This window comes from Gracilinanus agilis, chromosome 1 (genome assembly GCF_016433145.1).
Source record: "Gracilinanus agilis isolate LMUSP501 chromosome 1, AgileGrace, whole genome shotgun sequence".
NCBI classification, from domain to species: domain Eukaryota; kingdom Metazoa; phylum Chordata; class Mammalia; order Didelphimorphia; family Didelphidae; genus Gracilinanus; species Gracilinanus agilis.
The window spans coordinates 722,738,967-722,751,418 of record NC_058130.1 but is presented as its reverse complement, the minus strand read 5'-3'; the positions used below and the strand labels follow the sequence as shown (position 1 = coordinate 722,751,418).

At 36.5% G+C, this 12,452-nt stretch overlaps 1 pseudogene; it reads right to left on the bottom strand.

Annotated features, from left to right (window-relative positions):
* LOC123256756 overlaps positions 1–12,452 on the bottom strand; it is a 232,014-nt pseudogene that overhangs the window by 126,621 nt on the left and 92,941 nt on the right.

Genomic DNA, 12,452 nt, shown 5'->3' with positions numbered 1-12,452 from the left:
TGGAATACTATTGTGCTAAAAGGAATAATAAACTGGAGGAGTTCCAGGCGAACTGGAGAGACCTCCGGGAACTGATGCAGAGCGAAAGGAGCAGAGCCAGAAGAACACTGTACACAGAGACTGATATACTGTGGTAAAATTGAATGTAATGGACCTCTGTACCAGCAGCAATACAATGACCCAGGACAATTCTGAGGGATTTATGGTAAAGATGCTACCCACATTCAGAGAAAGGACTGCAGGAGAGGAAACATATAAGAAAAACAACTGCTTGAACGCATGGGTTGGGGTGGACGTGATTGAGGGTGTGGATTCGAAACTACCACACCAATGCAACTACCAACAATTTGGAAATTGGTCTTGATAAAGGACACATGATAAAACTAGTGGAAATGCGCATCGGCCATGGGTGGGGGGAGTGCAGGGGAGGGGTGAAGGGGATAAGAGGAGTATGAATCAGGTAACTATGTTAAAAATGTATATTAATAAATGTTAAAAAAAAAAAAGCCAAAGGGAGGCAATAGACCCATTAAAGGTTGCCTCTCAGTCAGACTAAAAAAAAAATCTTAAATAGAATACTAGCAAAGAAATTCCAGCAAGTAATCAAGAGGATCAACCACCATGACCATGTGGGATTTATACCAGTAATGCAAGGACGGTTCAACATTAGGAGAACCATCCACATAATTGACCTTATCAACAATCAAAATCACATGATTATCTCAATAGAGGCTGAAAAAGCCTTTGACAAAATACAGCACCCATTTCTACTGAAAACCCTTTCCAAACAATTAAAACTAGATCTAAACAATTGGAAAAACATTCATTGTTCATGGGAGGACTAGCTAACATAAGAAAAGTGACCATTATACCCAAATTAATTTACCTATTTAGCAATATACCTATTAAACTGAGAAAAAACTTTTTACTGAATTAGAAAAAAACTATAACAAATTTCATTTGGAATAACAAAAGATCAAGAATACCAAGAGAAATAATGGGGAAAAATGTGAAGGAAGGTGGCCTACCAGTACCAGATATTAAAGTATACTATAAAGCAGAGGCCATCAAAATGATATGGTACTGGCTAAGAGACAGAAGGGAGGATCAGTGGAATAGACTTGGGGTATTTGATGTCAGCAAGACAGTGTATGATAAACCCAAAGAGCCCAACTTTGGGGACAAAAATCCACTATTTTACAAAAACTGTTGGGAAATGTGGAAAACAATATGGGAGAGATTATGTGTGGATCAGCATCTCACACCCTACACCAAGATAAATTCAGAATGGGTGAATGACTTGAATATAAAGAGAGAAACTATAAATAAGTTAAGTGAACACAGAATAGTATGCTTGTCAGATCTCTGGGAAAGGAAAGATTTTAAAATGAAGCAAGAGTTAGAGAAAATGACAAAATGTAAAATAAATGATTTTGATTATATCAAACTTAAAAGCTTTTGTACAAAAAAAAAACAATGCAGCCAAAATCAGAAGGGAAACGACAAATTGGGAAAAAATCTTTATAACAAAATACTGTGACAGGGGTATAATTACTCAAATATACAAGGAGTTAAATCAATTATATAAAAAATCAAGCCATTGCCCAATTGATAAATGGGCAAGGGACATGAATACGCAATTTTCAGATAAAGAAACCAAAAGTATAAATAAGCACATGAGAAAGTGTTCTAAATTTCTAATAATTAGAGAAATGCAAATCAAAACAACTCTGAGATATCACCTCACACCTAGCAGATTGGCTAAAATGATAGCAGGGGAGAGTAATGAATGTTGGAGGGAATGTAGCCAAATTGGGACATTAATGCATTGCTAGTGGAGTTGTGAACTTGTGAACTGATCCAAACATTCTGGAAGACAATTTGGAACTATGCTCAAAGGGCTATGAAAGAATGCTTGCCTTTTGATCCAGCCATACCATTGTTGAATTTTGTGCCCCCAAAGAGATCATAGATAAACAGACTTGTACGAAAATATTTATAGCCGAGCTTTTTTGTGGTGGCAAAATACTGGAAAGCAAGGGTAGGCCCTTCAGTTGGGGAATGGCTGAACAAATTGTGGTATATGCTGGTGATGCAATACTATTGTGCTCAAAGGAATAATGAACTGCAGGAATTCCATGTGAATTGGAAAGACCTCCAGGAATTGATGCAGAGCAAAAGGAGCAGATCCAGGAGAACATTGTACACAGAGACCAATACACTGTGGTAAAATCGAATGTAATGGACTTCTGCACTAGCAGTAATGCAATGACCCAGGACAATTCTGAGGGATTTAGGGAAAAGAATGGTACCCACATTCAGAGGAAGAACTGCAGGAGTGGAAACACAGAAGAAAAGCAACTGCTTGAACACATGGGTTGAGGCAGACATGATTAAGGATGTAGACTCAAAATGCAACTATCAACACCAATGCACCAATGCAACTATCAACAATTTTGAAATAGGTCTTGATCAATGGCACATGTTAAAATTAGTGGAAATGCGCATCAGTTATGGGGGGGGATTATGGGGGGGAAGGGGAAAATAAGAGCATGAATCATGTAACCATGTTAATTTTTCTAAAAAATAAATATTATTAATTGTTAAAAAAAGATGACTTCAGTAATTACAAAATCTTAAGAAGGTCTAAAATGATCCACATTTCTTTTCAAGAATGGGAGGGGTTTCCTGGCTTTCTTGGTCTAAGGTGACAACCTAAAAAGAAAGTTGCTGAATTAATCCTCAAAGTCTGCTACATTACATAGCATTTTCCCAAATTAATTAATAGTTATTCTATTCTTTTCTGCTTGCTTGCTCTTCACAGTTCAGAATCTGTAGGGAGCTAATAATCCTATTTCAAATGAAAAAAGGTGATTTTTCAAATTTTTTAAAGCATTAATTTCTAAATTTATTGCACTTTGAAAAATTAGTTGCATTTAGAATCTCAATGTTTAATTGGTTTCTAAAGGCTCTGGGCTATTTAGAATGGTCTTGGAAAATGAAGCTGAATCGATAAAAAACAATACCTGGCCTAGAAGTAGCCCGGCAATTATACCTGCACCAGAAGAGTCAATGAAGCCCTGAAAGGTCACTCAGTTTCTACAGATAACAGGAAGGCAGATAATAGCAGAATTCTCTTCTTCCATATTGTCAAAGTCACATCTTGATTTATATTCCAAGCAGCTAAGGAACATCTCTTATTTCTTCTTTATTGCCAATCCTGAAGACCCTGTCTTCTCTTTCTTTGAAGCACTATAAAAACCTGTAACCTCTTTTTCCTGTCTGGCGCTTGAGTCGATCTAACCCTTCCTCAAATGTGTCTGAATTCTCTTTTAAAGGAAACAAACTTGCTGAACACACTGACTCTTGGTTTTCTGGGATATAGGATAACTGCCTTCTTTGACTTTCAAGGATTAACAAAAACTAAGCTTAGTTTTGCAGTTTTATCTATACTGTCCTGATATTAGATAGTGAGCAGGCTACAGAATATTATCAGAAAGTGGATATCACAAACTTTAGTTTTAGGATCCAACTAAATCTTAATTTACAAATTGTTAATTAAAAAAATCCAGTGGAAGTTTTAGTCTTAAAAGCAGGAAGGAAAACACTTATTTCATTGAGTTAAAATAATTTTTTCCTCTCATCTAAAATTGGTGGAAAAAAGAATTGGTGCAGTCAGGCCCAGGAGAAATTAAGGAAAAAGGAATATTAATCCTTTAGATCCATAGTCCTACCCTTCATCTTCCCCTAATGATAGCATCATGAGGTTTAGCTGGGTTGGAGAATATTAATTAATATTAACTGAAACTTGGTCAAAGAATTAAAAATTGAAGGGATACACAGCAACTGGGGAATGACTGAAAAAGTTGTGATATATAATTCCAATGGAGTATTATTGTGCTACAGGAAATGATGAGCAGTATGGTTTCAGTAGAACCTGGGAAGACTTGTGTGAACTGATACAAAATGAAATTAGAATAACCAGGAATTATTGTATACAGTAAACCAATATTGTAACAATTAACATAGCTACTATGACCTGGACAATGATCCAAAGATCCACCAAAGAACCTGGATCATTGTCATCAAAGGATCCATGATGAAAAATGTTTTTCACCTTCAGAGGGGGAATTAAAATCTTTGTCTAAAGATCGAATTTTTATTTTCTTTATTTTTATTTTTTCCTCCCTATGTGTATGTGTTTTTCAACAGGGCTGATATGGAAATGTTTTGCATGATTTCATATATATAATTGACATCATGTTGTTTAACTTCTCAGTGGGTGGGGAGGGTGAATGTGTGGTAGAAAATTTGGAGGTTACAATTAAAAAAAAAGAATGTTTAAAAAAATTTATATGTAATTGGGTTGGGTCAGTTAGGTAATATCATGGATAAAGTACCAGACCTAGAGTTGGGAGGACCTGGGTTCAAATCAGGCCTCAGATACTTCGTAGCTGTGTTACTCATGTCATTTATCCCCAATTGTCTTGCCCTTATTCTTCCTTAGAATTAATTCTATTGATCCTCATGCAGAAGGTAATGGTTTAGAAAAGTTACTGGGAAATGGTCAATTGATAAAAATGCATTGGGGAAAATCAAAATGTTTGCTGTCATCCATTTGCTAAGAAATACATAAATAAAATGTATGTAAGACATTTGATGTTAATCTACTATCATCAGGCACACAGAGAACACTGCAAATAGAAAGCATAGATTAACATTATGTCATACTTTCCTGCCTGTACCTGACACCTCCACTCTCCAGAAGAAACATCCCTAACTATTCAGCTAAAACTGAAATGTAATATCTATTCACCAAGAGACTTCAGAAATCCTTTTCAGCTACATGATACTCCTTGGCCCAATTTTTCACCAAAAAAACTGGTCTCACCCATAAAAACAATCTACATCAGTCCCATAATAGGACTGATGCCTGGCCTTGCTAGCTATGACCACTGTTGTCTGATATCAGAGGATCAGATATGTTTGCACACATGATACTATGAAGGAACCTATGTTTTTCTGGAAGTGAACACATTCATTCTCTACTACCATTCTATACCTCATCAGGATCAAGGAATAAGAACTCTAAATTGGATCCACTAGTCTGTTTCTTTCCTATCCAGGACCTTACATAATTATGTCATCCAAAAAACAAAGATGAAGATGAATCCTGTTTTTTGTCAGCATGGTGTTAATCCCTATGCTCTTTGAGCTTAGAGTTAAAATTTTTCTTTCCCAAGCCTATGAAGAGAATTCTCTATTATCTTAATGCCCATGACATCACACAACTCTCCACAGTTACCTCTCCACAGCCTATAAAGTCTGAATTTGTATATGTGGACATAATGGACTTAAATAATAATGAACAAGGCCATGCGAACATTAACATAAGGAATGTGGTTAAAAATAGAGTGAGGCCCTCAATCAAACAGATATAATTCCATTTGGAAAACTGGCATCCATTTCCTTTGAATCAAAGATTCACATTTTCTTTTATTTCTGTTCCATATTGTCACACCTACTTCTGTTCTGACTTCTGTACTAACAAAATCACCAATTATATGCCTCGCCAACCATCAAGTAAACATCAAGGCTGAAATACAGAATAACTCACCTGTAAGAGCAGTGCCCCCAGAAGACTCCTTCCAGGCTTTAAAATTTAAGCTGACTTCTGAAAGGAATTTTCTCATGCCACACATTATCTGTGTGTCTACTGTGCCCATTACTAAAATTAGTGATGTAGTTGTGTAGTCCAGAACCTTCATATTCTTCAAGGAGTTCATGGTGCTATTGGTTCAGCATCACAGACATCCCTACCATTGGTCCCCCAAACCAGTACCTCCTATACCAATTCTCATGCCTAGCCTTTCATTTGTAAGAAACTCTCTTCTCAATGAATTTAGGACTAAAGGTAATACCAATGAATATTCAATAAGAGCAAAGATAACTTAATTTTTCACAACTTCAGATAACTTATCTGTGTAATGGACAATCATATCAGGGTTTCTTCTCAGATCCTTTTATGGGTTGGGAGTCAAATGACTCAAAATCTGTTTTTGACATGCAATCTTGGTTATGATGCAGGAAAGGTTCACCTTCCCTGATCTCTGAGAGAGCTGCATGATAGAGTAACTCCAGTGTTATAGTGGCATCAAGACAAACTGACAGGAAATTTTGCCTCAGGAAATTATTAATTGCATGAACTTAACTTTTCTCCATCTCAGCATCTCAGTCTCTAAAATGGATATAATGATTATATCTACCTAAAAAGTTTTTGTGAAGATGAAAACAAATACAAATGTAAAGCACCTTTAAACCCTTAAAACACTGAAGAAATATTAGTTATTGCTTTCTCTGATATATTATTGCTGTTATTATTATTGTGATTGATAAAGGCATAGAAAATGTCAGTTCAATATCACTCACCTGTGGAAACTTGTAGAGGTCAAGCAGAGTCCCCATCTGGACAGACAGAGCTGATGTGACTCCTCCAATAACAGCCACAGACTTGTCCTGGTTTCTGCAACTATAGTTAGGGATAAACCCTGTCTCCCCAGAAAGCCATTGTAGGGTACTCTCCAATGTTTTTTCATCACTATGGTAGGTGTTGTAGAGGTGGAATCCCAGGGAAATGTTGGGCAACAGATTAGGATCCCTATTAATCTCCTCTATAGCAAACACTACAGCCAGGGCCTGCTGATAGTTTCTGTACAACCACCTGTGGAGGAGAGTGCCAATAGAATATTAACAAGCTATCAAAAAGAATGCTTTTCAGAAGAAAGAATTCTCCCACCAAGTGAGTCAAAACTAAGGACCTCCAAAGTCCTTCTCACTTCATTCATATTGAAAATAGTCTCACCCATAAGGCTTGTTTCTCTCTCCTCACTTTTTGTGATTCCTGAGATGGTGAGGAGAAATATCTTCATGTCCTTACATGACTCTGCATTCATTCCAGAAATAGATATTGAATATAAATCTATACTAGATCCTGTAGAGCAACCTTTTCGGCTGTGAGAGCCATAAACACCTGCGGAAGGAGGAGGATGGAGGCAGAAGGTGCTGGAATATGGGGTGGGTGCTGAAGGGCCCCCTGGGGTACATCCTGGGGCTTTGCCCAGACTGGCCAGTCAGGAGATGGAGCCAGATATGGCTTGAGAGCCATATGTTGTGTGCCCTTTGCTGTAGAGTATCTGTATGTTCCTTGACTGTAGAAGATATATTGGGAGAGAGAATAAACACAGCAATAACTCAAATACAAGGTGGCAGGGGATACGTTAAAGGTGAATGGCAGTGAGATCTAAAAAAGCAGAGCAAAGGCCTCATAGGCCTGAAAAAATAAGAGTTGTGTTCCTGGAGAGCATCATGGGCCCTGTGAGGTGAAGAAAAATTTATATATATGAATATATATAGAGAAGATGCCATTCTAAAGGGAGGGAATAATAGAAATAAGCTCATATATGTGTAAGAATAAGAGATATAGCACATTTGGGACTTTGGTGCCTTACTCAAGTCCTGCCTGATATTTTAAAGAAAAGGTGAAGTTCTGACTAAGTCTTCCCTTCCTCTTCACTTCCTTCTCTTCCTGTACAGGATGTGAAAAAACAAAACCAAAATCATTTCAGAGAATGTGACTAAATACCAGATTTTTAACCAGTTTCTGAGCATTTAAGTCCCTATATCCATTTCTTTCCTTCTCTATTCATTTTGCATTGAATTAGAATTAGAGAGGACAGAAGAGCCCTTACCCTCACCAAAGTGCCTATTCTCAAGAAAAATTCTAACACTGCATAGAGTTTAAAAGGGCATTTAACTTTGAATAGGATTTTTATTAAAAGTTTAACCAAGGGATAGAATCTTCTCATCCTTTTAAGCCAAACCACCAATTCTCCTTCATTGGTGAATAACAAAGAAATGAAAAAAAAGCTACATTAAAACATTAAATGGTAAACAATTATTAAAATGATTTAGTGATTTTGTCTTTTAGATAAAAATAGGGACAAAAATTTATTTATAAGAGGAAAGAAAGAAATCCAGAGAAATTTAAAAAGTGACAAAAGATAAGATGGATATAGAGAAACATTTCGTTACAAAAAGGTACAGAAAAAGACATCAGTGTACTCAACTGCCAAAGAACTGTCCAATGTATCTCATAATTTTTTCCCACAACCAGAAAGATGAGAAGATAAAATCAACTGCTGACCTACTTATTCTGTGCTCTCACAAAGTGAAATTGTCTAGAAACTGGTGTATTTTGGTTTCAATCTCATTTGCAGAATGTAGGTTTTTCAGAGGCTTATATGTGAGTTTGCATTGCTAAACACAGAATTCTTACTACAGAAACTTGGGTTTTTGTAAAGAGAATTAATACAGGACAAAGTAAAAAACCAAATCCTGACCATGAACACAAATGCCAATACAGCTTATCCAAGTCCCCCCCAAAAAATCCAGTTCCATTTCTCTCTGATATTTCCAGTGCAGCAAAACTAACCTAGAGAAACAAAAGTAAATCCCCCCCCCATATTATCTAGAGAAAATCAAAGTACTCTGGACATCACTAAGTAACTAGTAAGCATTTCATTAAAATCATTTCTAAATCTCCTTTATTACCTGTTACAATACTATCCTGGGCATACCTCTCTCTTCCCAATAAGTTCAAATTTCCTGAGCCTTCAGTTTCAGACTCTGCCTCAGGCTCATCTAGTCAACTTTGTTGGGGTTTTAAAATCTAGAGTGCTCTATCATGAATGTGTAACTAGTGACAAGAAGAATAGAGGAAAATGAAAAATTCATATATTTTCAAGTCCTGAAGTTATTTACCAGTCAGTGGTGGAGTGGGAGGAATATACTACCTTCAATGAAGAAGGAGTTCCCAAGACTCCCTAAAGGTTGTATTCACTTGTTTTCAGACAGGAAAATGTGGAGAGGAAATAAGGGAGCTTTAATTTCAGTGGATGGGGAAGACTTTTTGCCCAATATTAGTAGGCTCAATAGAAATACCTCTCTCCAGGACACAGGATTCAAGAACTTCTGCTGCTTCTGGGAATTTATGTAATTCCAGAAGTGTGAGGTCCTTTTCTACCGCTCAAGTATCAACATAAGCTCAGCATAGGGGAGGGAGGATGATAAAAGACTGAGCCTGCTCTAGACTGAACTTCCTATCTATGGGCCTCTGGGTCAGGATTAGGGAACGGGAAGTAGAGAAGAGTTATTTTCCCCATTGAACTTTGACAGCTATTCAGACATATGGGAAAATGGCAAGAATATAGAAAAACTCAAAGAAAAGAGGAGGAGAGTACCGATTGTATCCTGCTGCATGGACTTGCCCTTCTATCCTGTCTAAAAGGATATATTTTTTAATGATCATACTGAAAATAAGCTCATATAGATAGAGTGGCACTTACTGATAAGGTTTACAAGCTTTGTTAGGAGGACTTTCAAAGAGTATTGCTCCTGTAACCTTATTGACTTCAACTGAGAATAAGGATAAAAATATTCCAAATACCAGGTCAGCATCTTGGGAAACAATAGGGTTAATCTGGTGGAAACAGGGCAGCTTCTCTTTTCTGTGCTCAGAACCATGAGGCTGCAACAGCAGAAATAGGAGAAAGGAAGAATGTAGATGAAAATTTCTTCTCTGTATAGAAGGCAACATCTCCATGAAACTTCGCTAAGGTTCTAATCCTGGAAACACTAAGGAACCACTTAGACTAAGGTAAAGTCAGGTGCCTAGTCATGGACTTATGAGGAACTGTCCAACAACAGAAATGATCTGTCCTTCTATAGATGTCCAGGCTCTTAACTGTCTATCACACCTGAGGGAACACATTAAGACATTAGTCAAAGCCACATACAAGAGCAGGACAGTGGTTCAAGAAAAATGGGCATTTTATAGTTCCTCAGGTTTTTGACTGGACTCTGTCTCACAGCACCCTTCTTTTCAGACACATCCTACTCCATCCTCCACAGAGAAATGTTGTTCCATGAAGAACTCTGGAGACCAGACTGCCTGGGGCATCTCCAGCTGAGCTTCTACATCCAAGGGAAAAACACAAGTGCAAAATATTGTTTTAGGCCCTTTCCCCCTTATTAGTAACAGATGCTGTAGTTCTGAAGGGCCATTCTAGGAAAGTAATTTCTGTTTACTAGGTTCAGTAAATGGCCTGTAATGGTAAAAAAAAACATGAAAAAACTCCCTTGTAGGTAACAAGATTAACAACCATCAGTGATACTGATTACCTTGATGGCCTGTAAGACTGCTGGCCTTGATATTCTATCACTTCCCTGTGCTGGGTGTAATATAATCCAGGTCTCATATTTAGGATTTAATATAATTTATTCATAAAACATATTAAAAGATGGGTGATGCTCACAAAACACCTCTCCTACTTCTCTTTTCACTCTTAGGACAAGATCATAGCATCACAGTCTCAGAGATAAAAGGAGTCTAAAAGTCATTTAATATGATAAATTTATGACACAATTCTCCTTTCCAGTGATTTGCATTAGAAACACATGTAGTCTCATCATATTCCATACTTGACTAAGGCTATGACAGGGTTTGGGGATATACATTTTGCTCCATTAATGATGAGGGTAAAGAATTAACAGCTGCCAAAGACTACAGGTTAATCTTATTTAACACCTTTATTTGACTGATGAGGAAACTGAAGCTTAGAACAATAAAGTGTGTGCCTTCTATTTACACAATGTGTACAGATCAATTCTAGTTTTCTTACTAACTCTAAAGTTGTTAATATTTTTACTACCTATTACTTCCCCCTAGATAAATGCACAAGCCTAGCTCATCAACTCTGAATATAAGTGTACCCACATCTGTCCATGAAGCCCCATTACACTGCTTTTGCCTTCAGAGGTCACTAGGGTTATAAGGTACTCCACTGATTATGATGCATAAGATATCAGAAATGTAATTGAGCATTCTGTCATATGGAGCTAAATCTAAGCAGAAGAACAAAAGTAATACAAATCTTGGGATAGATTGAAGTCACTGGTTAAAATACTAGAATTTCTCAATATTACCACTGAATATGGGCATCCCATATTGCCTTGGGGAGGAAGGAAAAGCACAATAATGTGGATGAATAATTGGATGGATGGATGAAAGAATGAAAATGAATTTTATTACTGTGTTACACTCTCATAACACAAATACCATAGCAAAGATAGATTTTGTTCTCAAGAAACTTACATTCCAGTAGAGGCAAACTACACACATCAGGAAGTGGTGGCACCGAATTTTTGAGGGAATGATTCTGTTTCAGGCATGTTGAGTTTGAGATACCTTTGGGAAAATAAATTCAAAATGTTCACTAGGCATGTCAAAACATATGGCAGGATCTTTTTCTACTCTATATCTATCACCACACAATTAGCTATACTTCCCAATTTCTCATCTTGTGCAACTTTTAGAAATTTAACAGCTGGATAACACAGTGGCTAGAGCATTGGGCTTGGAGTAAGGAAGAAATGAATGTAAATACAACCTCAAATACTAGCTATGAGACTCTGGGCAAGGCATTTTACCCCCACCACCCTCATCATTTTAAAAATGGGGCTTATATTGAAACATGACACTTTAAACTCTGTCTTCTTCAATAGGTTTTATTTTTAGTGACATATGTCTTCTTTTACAATATGACATTCATGGAAATATGGATTACTTAATAAAACATATTATCTATATAAAATTGCTTATCATTTTAGGGAATGGAGTGAGGGAAAGATTTTGTAACCAAAGTATGAGAAAATGAATCTTAAAAGTTTCTTTGATATGTAATTGAGATAAAACACAATATTACTAAGAAAAAAATGGGGATCATAATAATACCTGGCTCTGTGGTCATCATGAGGGATGACAAGATCAGATAATATGTATAACATTTTTTCAAAATCTTAAAGTATTATATAAATGTTAATGATCATTACTAAAGTATGTTGTTTACTGCTCAGTCTAAGTAGTTGATAAGCAATTGATAATAATTATGAGTAGTAAAGACACAATAACTTCTTCTATGTTTTAGCCATCTAATCAGTTCTGATCAACTTACTTATACTATCAACTACCTCTTCATGTTGTTCTCAAGGACAGATCAAGCTTGCCAGCTGCTTCACCAAAATTCAGGTATGTATTTACCGTATTTCCATCAAAATTTCATACTACATCTCCACAAAGTTCTAAAAGGTTTTTGATTTTCCTTTATCAAGGTATTTGCTCAGGATTCCACTTCCTATTTTTTCCCTTCTCTCTCAGCTCTCTGATACCATTTCTCATTATAGTCTCTTTAAATTCAGATGAAGAGTCAAATCTCTACATGGATCCTTGTTCCCATCCCTTACACCTTACCAGGTCTCATTGCTCAAATATGTAAAGAATTATGTGAAATTTAAAAGAATACAAGTGATTCCTCAATTGAAAAATGGTAAAAGGA